General features: G+C 39.7%; 1 protein-coding gene across 1 annotated transcript in view; it reads left to right on the top strand.

Moving 5' to 3' along the window:
• The window catches only part of THSD4 (thrombospondin type 1 domain containing 4), an 894854-nt gene that overhangs the window by 400067 nt on the left and 481151 nt on the right, over positions 1-13636 (top strand). The window lies entirely within an intron of this gene.

Here is a 13636-nt window from a genome sequence, read left to right as displayed (position 1 = left end):
TTAAATTAGAGGCTGACATTGACAGATTTCTAATTTAATAACTAGTCATTCAGAAGGAAAGAAAAGAATTCAATTGGAAAGGTATCTCTAATAGTGCCACTACTTATTTATTTTCCTTTCCTTTAGACAAGTATTTATTGTCACGTCATTTCAGGAGCGGGACGCTGTTTTTTTATTTAATTTTTTTTTAATAAAGGAATTTTCAAAAACTGTATTTTATTACTTTTTTTAGTGAATAGGTAGGGGCATTATGCACCCCATACTCATTCACATAGGGGGGTTGAGGAGAGGGGGGCACTCGCTCTCCCCCCCCTTCCTGGCCTTCCAAGCTGTGTGCTCGGATAAGGGTCTAGTATGGATTTTGGGGGTGACCCATACTTTTTTTTTTTTTTACATTTTCCCCTTATCCATACCAAACCAGAAAGATAAACACTTTTCTATTGCTGGTAGTGGTATTGTATTTGCCAGAAATGTCATGCATTTTTTTTCTTTAGAAATGTCAGTTTTGCTGCAGCAGGTTCTATACATGCTACAAATGTGCCACTTGACAGGAAGACTAAGGGGACCCCCAGGCACTATATTTAAATACATTTTTAATTTCTATTGTTGCACTTTCCGCATCATTAAAATCACTACTCCTGCAAAACTATATATTTTTTTATTTATTTTTTGCATTGATATGTGTCTTTTTTGTATTGATACTGCCCTGGGGGATACATGTCCCTCAGGGCAGTACCCCATACCCTTTGTTGGCCAATTACTTGCATATAAGCCTCAAAAGTGGGACTTTTTTCAAGTTCGGGTCCCATAGACTTTAATAGGGTTCGCAGTCCGGGTCAGAACCTTTTCTCTGTTCTGGTACGAACCAAACAGGGGTGAGTTCGGACCCAGCTTCATAGACAATATTTTTACAGTATATGGTATTTATTAAAGTACAGTATTAAGTTTTGCATTCCCTTTCAAAGTCATATCATTGCATAGAAGCCATTAAATGCATATTCACATGTGCTCTCATACTTTAGCAACGCACATGTTTGTTGACATTGATTACTACGTTGATGTGGAAAGACATTTATTGCCTCCTACAAACAGCTTGTAAACTGGAAACCAGTGCCGTAATCCTGTTTGATGGAATATTCAAAACAGATTATGTTCTTTTGACACCTCAGTAGGCTGGGGTGGATTAGATTTTTAGCACAACCCCAAGCAAAGAAATCATTCACGTGTATTTATTTTGACTTAGTTGATTTTTTGATTTCTTTTATTTAATGTTTAGTTGTTAAAGTATGTTGCCCAGACTTAAATGAAATAAACTTGCTTTGGTTTTTTGTAAATATAAAGCTAAAAAAGAAAAAAAAAAAACCTTAATAACCCTTCAAGCATTTTGCCAGAAAAAATAAAGCATATTGTTCATCTATAAAGCTGTAAATACATATTCCATACAAAGCTGTGTTGTCTTTGAGTGGGAAGGCAGAATCATAACTTTATTTACTATATCCTAAGCAGTCCAAAGCAAAAATAAATCTCCCAGTGCATGAACTTGAAGGATATATACAATTCCCAAAAAATGCCAAAATTCACAAACAGCTTCTGCTTTGCTTGTGCTTTCGAAAACGAAAAATTATGGGCGACACCAGTGTCATAGGTACACCCTGTAATATGTATATATTTTGTAAAACAAATATTTTGTATAGTAAAATAAAATAAAACTATCAATTTAAAAAAACACATATACTAAAAAAAATAGAATTGATCCTTCTTCCTTTTAAAAAGAAACAAGATAAAAATAAATGTCTGCCGCATCTATTTATCAATGATATTCCAGAGAAGTTGGGCATGTGGCCTTGAACTTGAAGGTAAATTCAAGTTTTATTACAGTTTGAGCTTTTGCATACCTGGGCCCACAATTGAAAGGAGGACCCTATAGGTGCTGAAACATAAAAAGATAAAAATATGAGCTGGTTGACTTTGTTGGCTCAATATACTGATGATGAATTATGTTGGGGGTGCATAGGGGCCATATCCATTTTTGTGGTATTTGTTTTAAGATGAGCTTTGGTCTTTTAATATGTGTGTTACCTCATATGTTTTGTTAAAAAATAATTATTTTTGTATGTTGGTTGCAAGCGATATATGGTTATATATGTGTGTGTTAGTTAGACTCTGTTCATGGAAGTCATCTTAGTCCATTAATTAGGGTTCATTTTGGGTGTTTCTTCCATTATCCGCCACAAGGACTCTGACTTCGATATAAAATTGTTTTATTTCAGACGTATTAGTCTTTGAGTCGGCTTTGTTTCATTTTTACTATGATAAATAACACATTAATTTATCAATATCATTTAGGCTCCTTTCACATGGAGCGGATCTGCTCAGAGGAGTCTGCCAGCTCAGGGGGAGATCACTCCGTTGATTTCCGCTGTGCTGGCGGATGAAAGGTCCGTCTCTGCTCACTGAGTGGGGAGGGACCTGTCAGAGCCCCAGCTGATCTCTATGGGGAGATTAGATGAAAGTGGACAGCATGTCCGTTTTCATCAGATCTCATCTGATCTGCCAAGACGTATTGCCATATGCCTGTCTTGATCGGATGGCAGGCAGGTATCAGTGGATACATCTCCGCTGACATCCGCCTGCCCTTAGGAGTCAATGGATGACCCACTCAGATCCGCCTGCAAAATGGACAGGCGGAGCCGAGTGTGCTTATCATATGACAGAGGCCATAAAAGAAAACTGTTGATGCCATTATTATGAAACCTATATGAATACTTGAGAAAACGATTTCAGCAGTGTCAAGATTTTTCTGTACCCGCTAATCAGGTGTGTGAACTAGTTAACATGGATTTTGGCTTATTATTCTGCATAAACCTGAAAACAGACTCTACAACTCCTGAATAAAAAGTATTAACTGAAAGCAATGATCAGAATGAAAATGTAAAAAAATCTTAATGGTGCAGGATGACCACTTTGATGTTGATTTGCTAAAGGCAAATCGACTGTGCTTTTGGCAAAATGCAGTCGTACTCTGCAAGTGCAGCTGCTCCAAAGCTTAGTAAATGAGGCTGGGTTCACACCTCTGTGCAGAGCAGCTGACAGCAGGGGTCAGGTGTGTCCCCGTTCACCGTTTCAGGTCAGATTTTGGTACAAATTTTGGGCTAAGTTTGGACCTGAACGGACCAGAAGGCACACAGGACTCCTGTGCAATTCACTCCGCAGCTGTCCCACAGCCATGTGAACCGGCTACATTTAGAGCTGGTCACATTCTCCTGACATGCAAATTGTATACAGCGAAAATCCACATCCAATGCATAATAGTGTGAAGCCAGACTGATGTAAAGCTTCATGTTGTGAAGAATAACCAATCATGTGCAAGAAAAAAAAAAACAGCATTTTTGCTTAGACATGGTTGGTTGATGGAAGACAGAAGAGCTTCTGCTCATTTACTAAGCTCTGGAGCTACTGCACTTGAAGAGTACAACTACACTTTGCAAAGTGCACAGTCTATTTGACTTTAGTAAATCAACCCCCGTGTGTCCTGTCACTTTGCTCACTTGATGCCCTTTGCTCACTGTGATGCAAGATTTATTATTATTATTATTATTATTATACAAGATTTATATAGCGCCAGCAGTTTAGACAGTGCTTTACAGTTTATAGGGGGGACAGCACAATTACAGTACAGTTCAATACAAAAGGTACAGAAGGGCCCTGCTCATAGAGCTTACATTTTAAAGGGGAGTGAGGGGTTGTACAAATGGTAATAGCTGCAGAGAATGATTTAATGGGGGGTGGCTCTGTGACAGTTGTTAGGTGGGTGTGGGATAGGCTTCACTGAATAAGGCAGCATTCACACCTATGCATTTTTAGTGCTTTTTGAATTTTGCAGATTTGCACTACAGTCCATTTACCATGGTTTCCTATGGAACACGTTCTGCAGTGCAAATCTGCAAAAAGCACTAAAAATGCATAAGTGTGAATCCAGCCTTAATGAGTTTTCAGGGTGGGATCTCCTAAAGGTGGACAGGTGGATTTACTACATCTACCATAACCTTACCGCTCACATTTTTGTATGGCCCGTTCCTTGTCCAGTTTTATTCCCTCTACATACTTATCTTTGTATGTCTTTGTCATTTAATTACTTTGGTTCAAACTACACTGTAATATTAATACTACTGGTATATTTGTTTAATTATAGGCATTGCACCATATGCCAACAAAGATCTCACAAATTTAAACTAAAACGTGGTATAATTATATGTTAATTTCTTTCTTTAGGTGTATCCAAATATAATACTGTATTGCTTCACATTTTTGGAAAAGGAAAGTTTAGAACTTTAAAATACATTCTTCTGTATAGAAATGTTTATCCAGAAGACATAAAGCAATCATCCAAGGCAAATCTCATTAGATGGTCTCATTCCTGGTTCAGTCGTATCATGTGGACGCCAATATTTAAATTTTAACAACTTCATGATTTGTTTAAAGCAGAAACATGAAAAAAAAATCTCATTATGCTGTCCTTCCTTATAGATTCCAGAGTAAAACTTGATGTCACCTCCAATTTTATTCACCCTTTGTAAAAGAGCTAAAGTTTTAACTGAGTGTCCTTTAGGGAGCTGTTATTGGAGCCAAAAATATTAACTTGTTTAGATTACAAAGAGAGAAAGTACAATGAAAAGCAGTCTGTTTGTAAAATAACTTTTTATTTAATTTTTAACTTTTTTTTTTTTTTCCCCACAATTACTTTTTTTTTAAATACCGACTATAGAAACAATGCAGGGTTTTCTTGATCAACAGGCGTGAAATAAACAGTATGGCTGTAGGACCATGCCTAAAACACCAGAACAATTGTTTAATTTTTCATTGCTACTAAAGGCTACAGAGCAGTACAGTATAATTCTGTACAGATCTCTGACAAGCTGGAGCAAGCTACGTTGTCTCAAATTTAAAATATCTGCTAAAGCTCTAGCGTGCCTATGCCAAACCATATCATATGTCTATGTATAGAACAGCTAATAACAGATTAACTAAATAAGATCTGTTTCCGGGATCTGTTATTATTTGTTTTATTGGATGGTGGTGCCAGGAATGGTTGTAAACTTTCTTTTGTGGTATAACTCATAGGAGCCTTCCAGTCTACTTATACATGTTAAGATCATACTCAGTGTCGAACCCTTAAAACTTGTTTAATAAAGCAACAAACAAAAGTTTGTGATTTTTTTTACCAGATGTTGGTATATTAAATTAACTTTTTGCATTTTCTATGACAATTTTTAAGATTATAATGTTTCCTGCTTTTCATAAAGAATAGGCCTTTGCCACAGTATTGTGGGAGTTGCCAATATATGAACCAAGGAAGTTTCAAAGACCATTTTATCTCATTAAAATTACATAATAATATATGTGTATCACTATATATTTCTTGTGTTAAGAATATCATCAAATAATATATTTGGAAAACATTAGAAACCCACATCCTCAAATATTTAATATAGAACTAAAGCCAAACTTTTTTTCTCATTTTGGATACCCCTGTCAGATTTTTTTTTCCATCTGTGTCCCCTTGGGGAGATTTCCCTTCACTTCCTGGCCCATAGCTAAAACAGGAAGTGAGAAGTCGCCAGAGCAAGTGTCCCCATTTGAGGGTTTTCCCTCTATTCCTGTTCTGGTAATAAATCAAAGTACAGCATTTTCTAGATAGGTGTTCTAACCCCCCTGTCCCCCAGTCTGTACAAAACAAAAAAAATAGTTTCAACTTTAGTTATTCTTTAAGGGCCAAATCCTCAAGAGATACGGCGGAGAAACTGCTGTTACTCCGTCGTATCCCTGGTCCTAACTATGGAACTGATCCACAGAATCAGTTTCCCATAGTTAGGACGAAGATCCGGCATGTGTAATTGAATTACACTACCGGATCTTAGGATGAAGTACCGCATCCGCCGCTGGGGGCATTTTGCGTCGAAATGCCGCCTCGGGTATGCAAACTAGGACTTACGGAGATCCACAAAGCTTTTCAGCTTCGTTTTTTCTCCGTAAGTTTAATTTTGCAAACGCAAAATTAGGGCTGCTTTTACAAGGTGTAAACTGTTTACACCTTGTAAAAACAGACCTTTCTTGCTCGCGACGCGATTTTTTTTAAATTTGAATTTTTTTTTTGGCGCTGTATCTTTTTTTTTACCCGACGCAACTTTATTGTCCCGTCGCAATCCACAAAGCCCGACGTAACGTAATTTTGCGCTATGAACGTCGGTAAAATGACGTCACGAGCATGCGCAGTACGGCCGGCGCGGGAGCGTGCCTCATTTAAATGGTAATCGCCCCCTGGAGAAGAGGAACGCCTTGCGCCGGCCCGATTTAAGTTACACCGCTCAAAATTTCTAGGTAAGTGCTTTGTGGATCGGGCACTTAGTTAGAGATTTTGCGGCGGTGTAACTTAAATGGAAAAAGTTACGTTGCGCCATTTTTTTGAGGATTAGGCCCTTAGTGTATAAAGTTCTGTTTTGTCTCAAAAATATTTAAAATAAAGGAGAGGTCCAGCCAAAGCTTGTTTGGCTGTACTTCCCCTATGGATCACAGGAGTACAATTCGTTTTGCACATTTGTGATCCCGTTTTCAGCAGAGAGTGGACTGAATCTGCTCTCTGCTAACTTCACCAATGTCAGTCCAGGCACTGCATCATACCGACAGCGGAAGTCGGAATCCACCAGGTGCCTGGACTGACACCCGTTTCAGTAAGCCGCTGAGAGCCTGAGATGGTCCGCTCCACCCCCTCCATAGCACAACACTCCAATGAGTGAGGAGGGAGATGAGCAGAGAGCTGTGACTGACAGTCTACGGTTCTCTGCTCACAGAGCTCTGAAAACCTAGCAATCAGCAATGTTCGATCGCTCGGTTTTCAGTGCAGAGGCGCCAGGGGACAGATGCAGCATCAGACCGATGCTGCATCCACCTAGGTAAGTATGAATCTAAAAAAAGTAACTCCTTTTACTTATTTTTTAACTTTTAGTATGGGCATGCATTTTACACACCTCCCAACTGAACTTTTTTGAGATGGTAAAAAGGGACACATTATAGCATAAAGTATATAGGCTAAATATAAAATCCTGCTATGACAATACAGAATTAATAGGCAAAAATGATTGGTTAGAACCACAATTGCTTTTTTTCTCGCTGCTAATTTACAATTTAAACTGCAATAAATAAGTGGTTGGATGGAAGGATCAGTGTATTATAACACTTTTGGTAATAGAATATTATTATTTTTTAGGAGTCTCTACATCAGACAAAAAAGTGGGGCAATGAATAAGGGAAGGTGAATAGAGTAATTTGGTTTTAAGTAAGAAACTATTGACAGTTGTCGCTTGGTGCATCAGCCACCATGTCAACTATTAGGCAATAACTTTTTCAGTTGAGACAAGGGCGTATTAGCATATGTTTATATATAATATATTTATATATTGTTTGCGGTATGTTGCATTGATCTGTTCAATCATTTCTTTGAGCAAAAACTAGTGGAAAAAGTTTGAAAATTAAAATGTGTGCTGTTCATGCCCAGCATGGTTGTAGCCTTAACCCTTTTTACAGTTTACACAATAGTTTGTTTACCTGAATGCAGCATTGCTGCAGCTGAAGTAAACTAAATGATATTTGAAGGCTATCAGAGTCATCAAGTAAAAACTATATCAATGAAATCTGTCCTACCGTCAAGCTGTTGAACAGTATCAGAATGGAGCCTAGGAAAATTAGCATTTTCCTGCTAGTGTTTTAGAATGGTTCCCTAGCAGAAGCTATAAAAAAATACATGTATCTAAAATGTTTTACAGTCAAAAATATTAGCAAATTTGGTAGTGGTGATCCACTATTTCAAATTGGGTCTGTGCAGCTTATGTTACCTGCCATCTCAGTTATCCACAATGCTTGTCCTCATTGTGCACTCCTCCATCTGTAAGCTACCTAAACATTTGTTCCTGTTCTCTATGTCTAAAACATGTTATATTGATTGTCTTTTAGGCTTACAAAAAATATAACTGTGTCTCTGTTCCAAGAGCAGGGGAGCACAACCTGCAGCCCATGGACCGCATGTGGCCCAAGACGGCTATGAATGCAGCCCAACTCAAAATTTTAAATTTACCTAAAAATGTAGATTTTTAGGGGGAATCACTTGTAAAATTGTGTTTACACTTATGCCGCGTACACACGATCGGTCCATCCGATGAGAACGGACCAATGGACCGCTTTCATCGGTTAACCGATGAAGCTGACTGATGGTCCGTCGCACCTACACACCATCGGTTAAAAAACTGATTGTGTCAGAACGCGGTGACCTAAAACACAACGACGTGCTGAAAAAAATGAAGTTCAATGCTTCCAAGCATGCATCGACTTGATTCTGAGCATGCATGGATTTTTAACCAATGGTTGTGCCTACTAATGATCGTTTTTTTCCCATCGGTTAGGAATCCATCCGTTAAATTTAAAACAAGATTGCTTTTTTTAACCTATGGATAAATAACCGATGGGGCCCACACACGATCGGTTTTGACCGATGAAAACGGTCCATCAGACCATTCTCATCGGTTAAACTGATCGTGTGTATGCGGCATTAGTGAACACATGCAGCCGAAGAAAAAATTGACAGTGCCTCTTTATTGGACATTTATAAGTTTTATCTTCCCAAAGAAGATGTGATTTGCCCTAATTTTTCTACTCATCAGCTATTCTTATCGTTAGTGTATTTTATATGTGACATAAGGCAATTCCTCTTCTTTCAATGTGGCCCAAGAAGGTAAAAAGTTTGGACACCCCTGTCCAAGGCCTTGAAGGAAACACTCATGTGTATAGAGATGTTGTCCATCGCACTGCTTACAGGCTTGCCAACAGTTTGAGTAGGGTGCTGTAGAGAATTGCTGGATGGCGCCACCATACAATTATCCTACAATAGGGATCTTCACTGGCACACCTTGGTATAGTGGAAATATTGTCCTTTATTCACATAAACAGGACAGGTGCAAGGATTTTTGACACCCTAGGTGAAACCTGATTTTGCCACCCCCATTGGCTCCACCCCTGACTCACCCCCTTTGCCCTGCCCATGTGACAGGAGGCGGCGCTATACAGGAAGCATCGGCTCTGCTTTCTCTAGCACTGGCTCCAGTGCTGCGTCTCTAATTACACTACAGGCTAGACGAAGCAGCTGCCTAAGGCCTCGTACACACGACCGAGTTTCTCTGCAAAAACCAGCAAGAACCTTGCTGGGAGATATTTTTTTGCCGAGGAAACCGGTCGTGTGTACATTTTCGTCGAGGAAACTGTCGAGAACCTCGACGAGCCAAAAAGAGAGCAAGTTCTCTATTTCCTCGATGGGAGTCTGATTTGGCTCGTCGAGTTTCTGGTCGGGCTGGTTTTCGACGAGAAACTTGAACGTCTGTATGCTAAGAAACCCGCGCTTGCTCAGATTAAAGTATGAGATGGGAGTAAAAGTAGCATTTGTAATAGAGATAACACATTTTTAAAGCTGTAACAGACTGAAAAGTGCAAATTGTCTCTTACCAAACTTTTACTTAACACGCAAACACATGAAATTAGAAAAATCAGACCCAAGAGTTTAGCCAGTGGAATCGAACTTCCCCTGCTGTTGTATATGTTGTATGTCACCGCGTTTGAGAACAAGGAGATTTTGGCTTGACTGTGTGTACGCAAAGCAAGCTTGTCGAGTTCCTCGACAAGCCTAACAAGGAACTCGACGAGGAAAACAATGTGTTTCGTCTGTCGAGTTTCCCGGTTGTGTGTACGAGGCCCCAGAGTTAGTTACATGCTGCAGCCTGCAGAGCATGTAGACACGGAGGGAAATCAGCGTCCGGGAGCCCCTAGGCAGCAGTGGGCTCAGGGCGGCTGCCTAGTTTGCCCCTAGTTGTAGCACCGGCCCTGCACATAAAATAACAGATTAAAACATTATGTGAATAAAAGACAAGAATATCACTATAAGGCTGCATTCACACTATAACGCGGCTTATTTTGCCGCGACAAATTGTGGCGTATTGTACCGCGATTTGCCGCGACAAAACGGGTCGTTTTAACCTTTTTTTTTTTTGACAACACATTGTTGTCTATGCCGAACGCCGAAAGCCGCCTGAAAAAAAGGGTCCGGGACTTGTTTTCAGGCGGCAGGCGTACGGCGTTTCGGCGTGAGATGTGAACCATCTCATAGACAACAATGTAAAATCGCCCCTCCAATGGCACGAGCGTCAGGCGTCGGGCATAAAAACGCCAAGGTGTGAATGCAGCCTAACTGATGTGTATAGGTTGGCTGGTAAAAAAAAAAACAATGTATTGGTTAGTAGCAGTGAGCCATCATGCAACCTATTGCACTGCAAGAGGGTCCCCTAAACAAAAAAAAAAAAAGATACGTGAACAGTACACATGCAATTGTGTGAAGTATGAGCACAGTCTTGAAGGGCTTTCAAATATTTTGTACAGTTGTTGAATCATCTATTTTAGCAAGATCTCAGTAATATTATATTCATTCTTTGGCATGTTTGTTTTCTTTGGGAATATTACTGAATAAACAACACAGCTAGGCCCGTCCAGATTGGCTCTTTGTTATATACAGGGCAAGGGTCAATCTAATATAACATTCAACTACACAGTCTTGCACATAAGAAAATGACTAGTGACTGGGTTACTGTCTGCCAAGAAATTTTCCGAAAATGGATAACTCATGGAAGAAAAATGTATGAAAACTATTTATGCAAATTATGGTTATAATTTCATCAAAGGATATTGTGCGCCGTCTGCCCATTTCCCATCACGTTTAAAGCTAAACCTTGATTTATCTTTCCTATCTATGGTTGCATAGTTTTTATATCCATTCTTCCATAAAGCCCAGGAGGCCCTCTGTTGTTTTTTGCCTGTTGCCTAAAAGTGACCTTTCCATACAAGTGTGAAGCCATTATTGTCTACACACGGTTTTTATGCCAGTGTTTGATTATAGAAATGTCAGAACTTATGGGTGTGGCTAGTGTGCTGTGACAGGATCTGGGCAGGAATTGTATTATATAAATGTGTAATTACTTTGTAGTTTCAGAATAGAGTATTTTTCCTTGGATTTCAGAGTTCAGGCTTATGCCCAAAATAGTAAAGCTGCAACTAGTCAATAGTCGTTTCACTCAGGATATACTCTGTCTATACCCCCCAACCATTCCAGATTCCACAAGACTGTCCTGGGATTTAAACACAATCTTGGCATCCTGTGGACCAGGGCTGTGTCCCACAGCTAAGTGTGGGAACACTTGTTCCAGCACTAGGCTCTTACTCTGTGCAGAAACTGTGGGCGAATTGCTTTCCTACCCAACAGACTTTACATAGTCAACAGAAGGAGAGAGCAGTTGTGTGGGACACAGACTGTTGCCAGCTAAGTGTCCACTGACCATCAGTGTATTTCTACAGCCCCCACTGTCCATAATGTACCCCTTTAGCCCCCATTAACCAACAAATTACCCTCTTTCCCCCAATGGCCATCAAAGTTCCCATCTTTGCAGCTGCCACTGACCACAATGTACCCCTTTAGCCCCCATTGACCAAAAATGTACCCTCTTGCCCTCAATTGCCATCACAGTTCCTCTCTAGCTCCCCCTAATCACTGATGTACCCTCTCAGCCTCCTCTGACCCTCTGGCCACTGGAATACCCTTCCAGACCCCACTGACCACCAATATAACCGCTCATCTACCATTGACCCCCAACGTTCCCAATCTTTGTTGTGCTAACCAGTATCCCAGAAACTGAAAGAAAATCCCAAATTTTGGGTTGTCATCAGAACAGTAATAGAGGGATTTTGTCTCACTACTTTTTTTTGAAAATGGGACATGAAGTTAAGGGAAATCTTCCCAATAAGACAAAGATGGCAAATGAAACTGGCAGGGGTTATAACCTCTTATCCCGCGTACACGCGGTCGAAATTTCCGACAAGAAAAGTTCGATGTGAGCTTTCGGTTGGAAATTCCGACCGTGTGTAGGCCCCATCTGACTTTTTCTGTCAAAATTTCCGACAGCAAAAATTTGAAAGCTGGAAATTTGAGAGCAGAAATTCTGATCGTCTGTATGCAATTCTGACGCACAAAAAAACATGCATGCTCGGAATCAATTCGACGCATGCTCGGAATCATTGAACTTCATTTTTCTGCATGCACATGGTCACACAAAATTTCGACCGCCTACACCTAATATTCTGAATGATCTTAAGGTTTGTAAACTTACTTTGTGCAGATCCCCACACATTTACTTTCTTGCATTCTGTGACATAAAGTGACTATACCATGTGAGTAGGTACTCCTGTGTCACACATTTCACAGAGCCTGCCTTCTGAACTACAAAAGTTTGAGCCAAAATTCAGTCGGGAAAAAAATTCACGCTTTTCTCGTGTGCACGTGGCATTACTATTTAAAAAAGTGTTGCCCTTTTTTCCACTTTAATTAATGTTTGCCATGTTCTATAATAGCTAGCATTTGAGGCTAAAAGCTTATTCAAGATCTTTAACTAAAGCGTATCTAGGATCAAAATGTAAAATCATACATTCATTCCCACACTGTATTTCAATTATTTCTAGCCTACACCTAATATTCTGAATGATCTTAAGGTTTGTAAACTTACTTTGTGCAGATCCCCACACATTTACTTTCTTGCATTCTGTGACATAAAGTGACTATACCATGTGAGTAGGTACTCCTGTGTCACACATTTCACAGAGCCTGCCTTCTGAACTACAAAAGTGCTGAGAGGAGAAGTTTCAGGAGGCAGAGTCACTACAAGAATTACTGCTTGCAGGCAGCAATGTACCATGGGATATATAGTCCTTAGAAGTTGAATGTAAACAGCAGAGGAAAGGTTGCAAAGCATGCAGGGAGTCCAGGAAGTTGTGGAAAAAAGACCAGCATATTGAAAAATAAAGTTAGTTGAAAACACTGATTTACCCTAAAATTGGAAACACTTCCTCAGAAAAGTCCACAATGAGCGCCTAGTTTGACTTGTAGACAAATAATGCATATTAATATGGACTAATGCCGCGTACACACGATCAGTCCATCTGATGAGAACGGACCGATGGACCGTTTTCATCGGTTAACTGATGAAGCTGACTGATGGTCCGTCGCGCCTACACACCATTGGTTAAAAAACGATTGTGTCAGAACGCGGTGACTTAAACACAATGACGTGCTAAAAAAAACGAAATTCAATGCTTCCAAGCATGCGTCGACTTGATTCTGAGCATACGTGGATTTTTAACCGATGATTGTGCCTACTAACGATCGTTTTTTTCCAATTGGTTAGGAATCCATCGGTTAAATTTAAAGCAAGTTGGCTTTTTTTTAACCGATGGTTAAATAACCTATGGGGCCTACACGATCGGTTTTGACCGATGAAAACGGTCCATCAGACCGTTGTCCTCTGTTTAACCTATCATGTGTACGAGGCCTTAGGCAATGAAAATAATATAATTACCAATGTAAAACAAAAAAATAGAAATGGTTGCTAACATGAGAACACACTCATTCATGAAATATCTTAGCATTTTTTATTTTTTAATAGAATGGGGAGGAATTAGAACTCCTGTGAGTTCTTCTATCAGCTGAGTTGAAGAGATG

This window comes from Rana temporaria, chromosome 3 (assembly GCF_905171775.1).
Source record: "Rana temporaria chromosome 3, aRanTem1.1, whole genome shotgun sequence".
NCBI lineage: Eukaryota > Metazoa > Chordata > Amphibia > Anura > Ranidae > Rana > Rana temporaria.
The sequence above is the reverse complement of the archived record's forward strand: the minus strand, read 5'-3'. Positions and strand labels throughout refer to the sequence as shown.